Source organism: Bombina bombina, chromosome 4 (genome assembly GCF_027579735.1).
Source record: "Bombina bombina isolate aBomBom1 chromosome 4, aBomBom1.pri, whole genome shotgun sequence".
In the NCBI taxonomy this organism is placed as follows: domain Eukaryota; kingdom Metazoa; phylum Chordata; class Amphibia; order Anura; family Bombinatoridae; genus Bombina; species Bombina bombina.
This window is the reverse complement of record NC_069502.1, coordinates 430,796,003-430,807,369: the sequence shown is the minus strand read 5'-3', so window position 1 is coordinate 430,807,369 and position 11,367 is coordinate 430,796,003.

The window sequence follows — 11,367 nt, the reverse complement described above, 5'->3', positions numbered from 1 at the left end:
TTTTCTTATCGTTAAGTACTAAGGCTATTTTTACATTTCTGGGGTGTTTGTGTTTAGCTGTAATTTTCCTCTAACCCATTTACTGTTCCCACACATATTATTTACCGTTTTTCTCATCATTAAATGGACTTTCTAAAGATACCCTTATTTTTATCATATCATATAATCCCTGGCTTCTCAACAGCCGGACCGTGGCCCAGTACCGGGCCGTGATAGACCTGCTGGTGGGCCCCGACCTGTCATACCCCCACTGCAAACTCTTACCCCACTGCACACCAGGGGCAGACTGAGACCAATCAAGGCCCCAGGCACACTATCTCACACTGACCAAAATGTATTACATTTTATGCAAATGAACATGGTAGCCTCCCTGCCCTGCCCCCAACAGGCCCCTCAACCTCCAGAGCCAGGACCCACAACATTAAGGTCCAGAGAAAGGGCACCCAACCTCCAGGGCCAGACCCCACACTCCATGGCCCTCACAGCGACAGACCCCGGCCAGGGCCCCCACTAAACCCACACTTTTTTGCTTAGTTACTGATAGGACATACTGAAAACTCCAGCTTAAGGAATGCACCAGGATCCGCAGAGATGCCATTTGTGGGCCCCCCTACTTGCTGGTCCCTCGGCCCAGGTCCTATTTGCCTGGCTGATCAGCCCGCCCCTGCTGCTCACTTTATATATATATGTGTGTGTATATATATATATATATATATATATATATATATATATATATATATATATATATAAAACTACCGGTAGTGATGTCGCGAACCTAAAATTTTCGGTTCACGAACCGCGGACTCGAACTTCCGGTATTGTTAGCGAACCCGCGAACCGCCATTGAATTCAATAGGCAGGCAAACTTTAAAACCTACAAGGACTCTTTCTGGCCACAATAGTGATGGAAAAGTTGTTTCAAGGGTACTAACACCTGGACTGTGGCATGCTGGAGGGGGATCCCTGGCAAAACTCCCATGGAAAATTACATAGTTTATGCAGAGTCTGCTTTTAACCCATAATGGGCCTAAATCAACTAACATTCCCAAATTTTTTGCAATAACGTGCTTTAAAACATCAGTTATGATGTCGTATCTATCAGGTAGTGTAAGGGTTACGGCCGCATCACAGTGACAGAGCAAACTCCAAGTGTTACGCACCGCAATCAACCGCAAACAGTCCACTTGCAGAACCACGAGATAGATAGATTTGATAGATAGATACATAGATAACATAGCTCAATCGATGCAATATACATATGATCGATACACTGTACATAGCACAATAGATGCAATATACATTTGATCGATACGAATTACATCGATCAATAGATGCAATATACATTTGATAGATACAAATGTTATCGAATCAAAGATGCAATATACATTTTATAGATACAAATGACATCAACCAAAATATGTAATATACATTTTATAGATACGAATTACATTGATCAATAGATGCAATCTACATTTGATCGATGCGTTTGATAGTTCGATCGATTTGATATATAAATAAATGGATTTGAAATATATATAATTTCCCTGACAGAGTATAACAATAAGACATGTGGTCTGTGACCCGTGGTGTGTTAAGTAGTAATATTCTTAACATTTTACTACAACCTGTTACTCCCCCTATCAGATGAGGTCTATATGGCTTTCATTTGTGGAACCGGGAGATGGAAGAAGATGATTGTTCTGTCCTCCTACTTCAAATTTGTCAGAAACACAAGTGGCTGTCTCAAAACATCCCGGACAGAAGATATATTGATAGATAGGATAGATAGATATACATAGATTGATAGTTAGATAGAATCGATAGAAGAGAAATAGATAGATTTGTTCGATATATAATTACCCTGATAAAGTCTAATAATTAAACATGCGTTCTTGGACCCAACTAGGTTGTGTTAAGTAGTACTATTCTTCGCACTTTCAGCCCTGTAACTCCCCCTATTGGTGGAGGTCTATATGGCGGTTATGATTACCCTGACAAAGTATAACAACAAGACACGCGGTCTGGGACCCATGGTAATTTTGTTGTGTTAAGTAAAACTTTTCTTATCACTTGAATCCCTCTTACCCCCCCTTTTGTTGGAGCTCTATATGGCCTGCATGATTAGCCAGACAAAGTATAATAATAAAACATCTGGTCTTGGACCCATGGTAATTAGGTTGTGTTTAAGTAGTACTATTCTTATAACTGTAATCCCTGTTACTCCCCCTATCAAGGGACATCTATATGGCCTGCATGATTACCCTGACAAAGTATAACATCAAGACACACGGTGTTGGACCCATGATAACTAGCTTGTGTTAATTAGTACTTTTCTTAGCACTTTAATCCCTGTTACCCCCCCCCTATTGGGGGTGGTCTATATGGCCTGCCTGATTACCCTGAAAAAATATAATAATGAGACATGATGTCTGGTACCCATTTTAACTAGGTTGTGTTTTAAGTACTACCATTCTTAGCACTTTAATCTCTGTAACTCCCTCTATTTGGTGAGGTCTATATGTCCTGGATGATTACCCATACAAAATATAACAATAAGACATCTGCTCTTGGTCTGCGACCCATGGTAACTATGTTGTGTTAATTAGTAATGTCCTTAGCATTTTAATAGCGGTTACTCATACTCACCCTATCGGTGGAGGTCTATATGGCCTGCATGATTACCCTTACAAAATATAATAGCCAAACATATGCTCTGGGACCCATGGTAAGTAGGTTGTGTTAAGTAGTACTGTTCTTTGCAGTTTAATACCTGTTACAACATCAAATGGTGGCAGGTCTATCTGGCCTTCATGATTAGCTGCACCCAAACCCCAAAAAAAGCCGAGTGGTCTTAGACTAACACCCATGGCTAACTCGGTTGTTTCAATTAGTACTATTCTTAGCACTTTCATCCCTGTTACGGGTGGTCTACATGGCCATCATGATTAGCCAAACAAAATACTACAATCCAACCTTTGCTCAGTCTTCATAGGCCCTTCATTGGCTGTATTTTGATAGTACAGTTCTTATTATTTTTATAGCTGATACAACACCGAATGGTAGCAGCTCTATATGGCCTGCATGATTAGCCGCACCCAAAACAAAAATAAATCCAAGCGGTCTTGGATTAACACCCATGGCTAACTCGGTTGTTTCAAGTAGTACTATTCTTAGCACTTTCATCTCATCATCCCTGTTACTTCCAGGACTCTCGGTGGTGGTCTACATGGCCATCATGATTAGCCTAACCAAATACTACAATCCAACCTTGGCTCAGTCTTCATAAGGCCCTTCATTGGCTGTATTTTGGTAGTACTGTTCTTATTAGTTTAATACCTGATACAACACTGAATGGTGGCAGCTCTATATGGCCTGCATGATTAGCCGCACCCAAAGCCAAAAAAAAAGCCAAGGGGTCTTGAACTAACACCCATGGCTAACTCTGTTGTTTCAAGTTGTACTATTCTTAGCACTTTCATCTCATCCCTGTTACTTCCAGGACTCTTGATGGTGGTCTACATGGCCATCATGATTACCCTCACCAAAATATAACAACAATACGTGCGTGCAGGGAACCATGGTAAGGTTACTTCCTTTCGCAAAATTGAGTATAACAGTTGCAGGCAGAGGTTCTGACCCTGCATTATGGCTGCACCTCTCCCTAAAAGAGGCATGCGTTACAGAGTCTGTGGGCATGGATGCAGAGAGCTGGCCTGCCTAAAAAGAGGAGCAAGGCTGTACAGGTTGTTCTCCTTCAGCCGTTTTATACGCTGTCCCACGGCCACAACCCTCAACAACCACAACAGAATGAAACACCACATATGCCATCCTTTTGAACAACAGAGTACAGGTATGGCATTGATTTTAGTTGCACGGCGATATTTATTATGAACCGTGAAATTTAAAACAAAAACATGATTGGACACACAGTACAGTACAGGTCGTTCTCCTTCGGCCTTTTTAGAATAGTGTTCCGGACCCCCAACAAAAACAACAGCAGGAAAGAGGACATATGGCATCCTTTTGAACAATAGATGACAGGTAAGGCATAGATTTTAGAAAGCCATAGATAATTTTTTTGCTTTAGGCCTTTTTATAAGAGGCTCCCGGAGCCTCAACCGAAACAACAGCATGAAAGAGGACATATGTCATCCTTTTGAATAATAGATTACAGGAAAGGCATTGATTTTAGAATCCCAGAGATCATTAGTTGCAACAGGGAAATAGAAAAAAACATTGATTAGACACCCAGTACACTTATTTATCCTTAGGCCTTTTTAATAAGAGGGTCCCGGAGCCTCAACCGAAACAACAGCATGAAAGAGGACATATGTCATCCTTTTGAATAATAGATTACAGGAAAGGCATTGATTTTAGAATCCCAGAGATCATTTATATGACCCGGGAAATAGAAAAAAACATTGATTGGACACTCAGTACACTTCTTTATCCTTAGGCCTTTTTATAAGAGAGTCCCGGAGCCTCAACAGAAAAAAACATTATGAAAGAGGACATATGGCATCCTTTTGAATAATAGATTACAGGAAAGGCATTGATTTTAGAAACCCAGAGATCATTAGTTGCAACCGGGAAATAGAAAAAAACATTGATTAGACACCCAGTACACTTATTTATCCTTAGGCCTTTTTATAAGAGGGTCCCGGAGCCTCAACCAAAACAACAGCATGAAAGAGGACATATGGCATCCTTTTGAATAATAGATTACAGGAAAGGCATTGATTTTAGAATCCCAGAAATCATTTATATGACCCGGGAAATAGAAAAAAACATTGATTGGACACCCATTACACTTCTTTATCCTTAGGCCTTTTTATAAGAGGGTCCCGGTGCCTCAACAGAAAAAACATTATGAAAGAGGACATATGGCATCCTTTTGAATAATAGATTACAGGGAAGGCATTGATTTTAGAAACCCAGAGATCATTAGTTGCAACCGGGAAATAGAAAAAAACATTGATTAGACACCCAGTACACTTATTTATCCTTAGGCCTTTTTATAAGAGGGCCCCGGAGCCTCAACCGAAACAACAGCATGAAAGAGGACATATGGCATCCTTTTGAATAATAGATTACAGGAAAGGCATTGATTTTAGAATCCCAGAGATCATTTATATGACCCGGGAAATAGAAAAAAACATATTTTGGACACCCAGTACACTTCTTTATCCTTAGGCCTTTTTATAAGAGGGTCCCGGAACCTCAACCGAAACAACAGCATGAAAGAGGACATACGGCATCCTTTTGAATAATAGATTACAGGAAAGACATTGATTTTAAAATCCAAGAGATCATTTATATGACCCGGGAAATAGAAAAAAACATATTTTGGACACCCAGTACACTTCTTTATCCTTAGGCCTTTTTATAAGAGGGTCCCAGAGCTTCAACCGAAACAACAGCATGAAAGAGGACATATGTCATCCTTTTGAATAATAGATTACAGGAAAGGCATTGATTTTAGAATCCCAGAGATGATTTATATGACCCGGGAAATAGAAAAAAAAATATTTTGGACACCCAGTACACTTCTTTATCCTTAGGCCTTTTTATAAGAGGGTCCCAGAGCCTCAACTGAAACAACAGCATGAAAGATGACATATGGCATCCTTTTGAATAATAGATTACAGGAAAGGCATTGATTTTAGAAACCCATAGATAATTATTTGCAACCGTGAAATAGAAAAAAACATTAATTAGACACCCAGTACACTTCTTTATCCTTAGGCCTTTTTATAAGAGGGTCCCGGAGCCTCAACCGAAACAACAGCATGAAAGAGGACATATGGCATCCTTTTGAATAATAGATTACAGGAAAGGCATTGATTTTAGAAACACAGAGATAATTAGTTGAAACCGGGAAATCTAAAAAAACATTGAATAGACACCCAGTACACTTCTTTATCCATTGGGCTTTTCTAGCAGAGGCTCCAGGACCCTCAACAAAAACAAGAGCAGGGAGCTGGGCATAGGAGTACAATGGAGTGTGACAATAATAATGTGAAGGGGAAGATTGCGTAGTTGTGGCATTTTAATTTTGTTATCGTGGGAAGTACTTGCAATGACCTTGCTCTGGTGAATCCATATCGCAAATGTGTTTTTTAAGGCACTGTTTGTCTATTTTTTGAATATCAGCATTTGGTAAATGAAGCTCAACTTAAGGCTGGTGAGAACCGACCTTTCTTCTGGCTGTTTGCAAATGTTGTGGCTCTGGACAAACATGTGAATAAGGGGCCATCAGCCATATTCTGCACGCAACCCCTTTGATGATTGACGATAAACATGTGTCACCTGCAAGCAGAGCTCGTTACTTCTGTCTAAATCATCTTCCTGGTATGGACAGGCCACTGTTTCCCACAGCAAGTCTGAAGCTTGAACTACAAGATTGTCTTGAGTATGGTAGGAAACCAAAGTTTATTTAATTCTGTACTATCACCACAAAAGCTGAACTTCTTGAAGCAAGGAAAATGCCAGCAATTTCATGTGGTTATGGATGACAAGGACATCCTGTCCTGTGGTGCACAGAGATGGAGAGGATTTTGGGCCTCCCTGTACACTACCCAGATGTCTCCAACATCACCAGAAACACAAGACAGCGACTCTTGGGAAGTTCCTGGAGTGTTCCGGTAGCCATCTCTTTGCGCCCCGAAAGGAATATTTTATCAGTGTTTTTGTAAACATCTGAAAACAGCTTCGGAGACTGTGGTGATGCACATGTTATTTACTGTTGTTCCAGCTGTGGCAATATCAATTGGCATTGAAAAGGTAAGATTTGGAGACTAGTGACGCACATTTTATGCACGCTGTGGCAATTGCAATTTGCATTAAAAAGAATCTGCTAACAACCACTACCTAGGACCACACCTGACTCCTGAAGTCATGCTTCAGTTAGTAACTCAAGTTAAATTAATTTTTTTTTTTTTTATTATGCTCAGCAGATTCAAAACATACCATTCTTCTAGTCATATCACATGACATGTCAAAATGCTGCATGGAAAATGGCAGTGTGCAAAGTCATAATCTTAGTGAACCTATAAGTGCATTAAATTTTCTAAAATAAACAAAAATACCAAGAGAAAAAAAAAAAAAGGAAAGAGGACTTATGGCATCCTTTTGAACAATAGATTACATTTAAGGCATTGATTTGAGAAACCCAGAGATAATTTGTTGCAACCGGGAAATCTAAAAAAACCTTGATTAGACACCCAGTACACTTATTTATCCTTAGGCCTTATTAGCAGAGGCTCCAGGACCCTCAACAAAACCAGCAGCAGGAAAGAGGACATATGGCATCCTTTTGAAAAATAGATTTCTGGAAAGGCATTGATTTTAGAAACCTGGGGATAATTTGTTTCAACCGGGAAATCTAAAAAAACATTGATTAGACACCCAGTACACATATTTATCCTTAGGCCTTTTAGCAGAGGCTGCAGGACCCTCAACAGAAACAACAGCATGAAAGAAGACATATGACATCCATTTGAATAATAGATTTCAGGAAAGGCATTGATTTTAGAAACCCGGGGATAATTTGTTGCAACCGTGAAAAGATTAGACACCCAGTACACTTCTTTATCCTTAGGCCTTTTTATAAGAGGCTCCCAGAGCCTCAACAGAAACAACAGCATGAAAGAGGACATATGGCATCCTTGTGAATAATAGATTACAGGAAAGGCATTGATTTTAGAAACACAGAGATAATTAGTTGCAACCAGGAAATCGAAAAGAACATTGATTAGACACCCAGTACACTTATTTATCCTTAGGCCTTTTTAGCAGAGGTTCCAGGACCCTCAACAAAACCAGCAGCAGGAAAGAGGACATATGGCATCCTTTTGAAAATTAGATTACAGGAAAGGCATTGATTTTAGAAACCCAGAGATAATTTGTTGCAACCGGGAATTTGAATTAAACAAATGATTCAATGGACACCCAGTACACTTCTATCTCCTTAGGCCTTAGTACAGGTACAGCATTGATTTTACAAACCCAGAGATAATTTTGGTCAAATGTGAAATAGAAAAAAAAATTGAGTGGACACCCAGTACACCTCTTTCTCCTTAGGCCTTTTTATAAGAGGGTCCAGGACCCTCAAACAAAATACCAGCAGGAAAGAGAACATATGGCATCCTTTTGAACAATAGAGTACTGGTACGGCATTGATTTTAGAAACCCACAGACAATTGTTTGGAAAAGTGAAATAGCCCCAAAAACCATGCTTGGACTCCCACTCCAGGTCGTTCTCCTTCAGCCTTTTTATAAGAGGGTCCAGCACCCTCAACAGAAACAACTGCAGGAAACACCACCACATATGCCATCCTTTTGCACAAGCGAGTACAGGTATGGCATATCATTTTAGAAACCCAGAGATAATTGAGAGGAACCAGGAACATTTTTCAAAAAATTTGATGGGGCACCCATTACAGGTCATTCTCCTTCAGCCTTTTTATACCATGGGCCACGACCCGCAACCGGCACAACAGCATGAAACACCACATATGCCACCCTTTTGCACAATAGAGTACAGGTATGGCATAGATGGAGCACAGAGATAATTTAGAGCAACCAAGAGACGGATAAAGATGCTTGGTCGGTCCTCCTCCTTCAAATTTGTGGCATTTTGCGTTCAATTTAATGGTCCACCAGATATGAGTGGTGTGCTAAGTTGTACTATTCGTAACAGTTTAATCACTAGTGTTATGTGCCTTATTTTTTTTATTTGAGTTTTGTACCCACAGAGCTGCAGCAGAGGCCAGAAAAAGTAGGAATGTACAAATGACTGAAAAATGTAAGTATTGTTGTAGCAACTGCTGTAGCAGCGGCCAGAAAAATTGATGTTTGTAAAACATTTATAAAGTGCCCTAAAAGCTTGTGGCTTGAACACTAGTTGTTGGCAGATAAGTCAAGCAAGTTCTGGCTTTATAACAAAAAAAAAAAAGGCCAGTCTGTGTACCAGTTGTAGCCCAAGCCAGCTCATCTCATCATCAGGCCTTTATTATTCAAATGTATCGCCCAATGTCAGTCCCTTCGGGATCCAGCCCTCATTCATTTTTATAAAAGTGAGATAGTCAAGGCTTTTTTGACCTAGGCGACTTCTCTTCTCAGTGACAAAACCTCCTGCTGCACTGAAAGTCCTTTCGGACAGGACACTTAAAGCGGGCAGGCCAGAAGTTCCATTGCAAATTAGGATAGCTCAGGCCACAATTCCAGCCTGCACACCCAGTAGTCAAGGGGTCCATCGCTCCTGAGAGTGTCGAGATCCGCAGTTAAAGCTAGGTAGTCTGTTACCTGTCGGTTGAGTCTTTCTCTAAGGCTGGATCCCGAAAGGCTCTGATGGTGCATGGGAGTTAAAAAGGTACGCATGTCCTCCATCAACAAGACGTCAGGAAAGTGTCCTGTCCTTGCCGCCGTGGTCGTGGGAGGAGGATTAATTTAATCTCTTCCCCTGTTACATTCCCGTGGTGCTGTGACATCACCCTTATACGCTGTGTAAAGCATAGTTTGTAATTTATTCTTAAAATGCTCCATCCTTTCCGACTTGCAGGAATTTGGTAACATTTCAGGCACTTTATGCTTATACCGGGGGTCGAGGAGCATGGACACCCAGTACAGGTCGTTCTCCTTCAGCTTTTTTATATGAGGGTCCCTCAACAGGCACGACAGCATGAAAGAACCCATTGGAACAAGGTTGGATGCCGAGCTAATCATGTCCCGTTCCTCCTCCTCACTGATCTCACTGATGGTATCTTCTTCCCCCCAGCCACGTACAACACCACGGGTACCAGAGAGGTGACAACAACGAGCACCCTGGGATGCCTGTTGTGCTCGGTCTTCCTCCTCCTCCTCCTCCTCAAAGGCACATTCCTCCTCTGACTCCTCTTCCTCACAATCCTCTTCCTGCGTTGCCGCAGTTCCAGCAAGCGATGCTGATTCGGCTGTTTGTGGGGGTGATGGACACCACAACTCTTCCTCTTCACGCTTATCTACTGCCTGATCCAGCACTCTTCGCAGGGCACGCTCCAGGAAGAAAACAAATGGTATGATGTCGCTGATGGTGCCTTCGGTGCGACTGACAAGGTTTGTCACCTCCTCAAAAGGACGCATGAGCCTACAGGCATTGCGCATGAGGGTCCAGTAATTTGGCAAAAATATCCCCAGCTCCCCAGAGGCTGGCCTAGCACCCCGGTCATACAAATTCTCATTAACAGCTTTTTCTTGTTGGAGCAGGCGGTCAAACATTAGGAGTGTTGAATTCCACCGTGTCGGGCTGTCGCAAATCAAGCGCCTCACTGGCAGGTTGTTTCGACGCTGGATATCGGACAAGTACGCCATGGCCGTGTAGGAATGCCTGAAATGGCCACACACCATCCTGGCCTGCTTCAGGATGTCCTGTAAGCCTGGGTACTTATGGAAAAATCGTAGTACAATTAGATTACACACATGTGCCATGCACGGCACATGTGTCAACTTGCCCAATTTCAATGCCGCCACCAAATTACTTCCATTGTCAGAAACAACCTTGCCAATCTCCAGTTGGTGCGGAGTCAGCCACTGATCCACCTGTGCGTTCAGGGCGGTCAGGAGTGCTGGCGCTTTCAGGCAAGTCAACCCCAAGACGGCGTGACACTGGGATATAGCATAGTACCTGGGGAGCTGGGGGGGTGCCATAGATGTGGAGCAAGACGCAGAAGTTGAAGAGGACTCAGCCGAGGAAGAGGTTATGGAAGAGGATGAAGTAGGAGGAGTAGAGGAGGTAGCAGCAGGCCTGCCTGCAAGTCGTGGTGGTGTCACCAACTCTTCTGCAGAGCCACGCATTCCATGCTTGTCAGAAGTCAGCAGGTTTACCCAATGCGCAGTGTAGGTGATGTACCTGCCCTGACCATGCTTTGCAGACTAGCTATCCGTGGTCATATGGACCCTTGCCCCAACGCTGTGTGCCAGACATGCCATAACTTACTTTCTCACAACAGAGTACAGGTTTGGGATTGCCTTTTGTGAAAAGAAATTTCTGCCAGTTACCTTCCACTGCGGTGTCCCAATATATACAAATTTTTTGAAAGCATCAGACTCCACCAGCTTGTATTGTAAAAGCTGGCGGGCTAAGAGTTCAGACAAGCCAGCTGTCAGATGCCGGGCAAGGGGGTGACTTTGAGAAATTGGCTTCTTACACTCAAACATGTCCTTGACAGACACCTGACTGTGGGCAGATGACCAGGAACTGCTACATAAGAGATACTGAGTGGAGGATGGTTGAGAGGGGGCAAGGAGGACAGCACTGGTTGATGTGGCTGAAGATGCTGGAGCAGGAGGAGGAGGGCAGGTTTCACTTTGTGTGCTGCTTCTACTCAT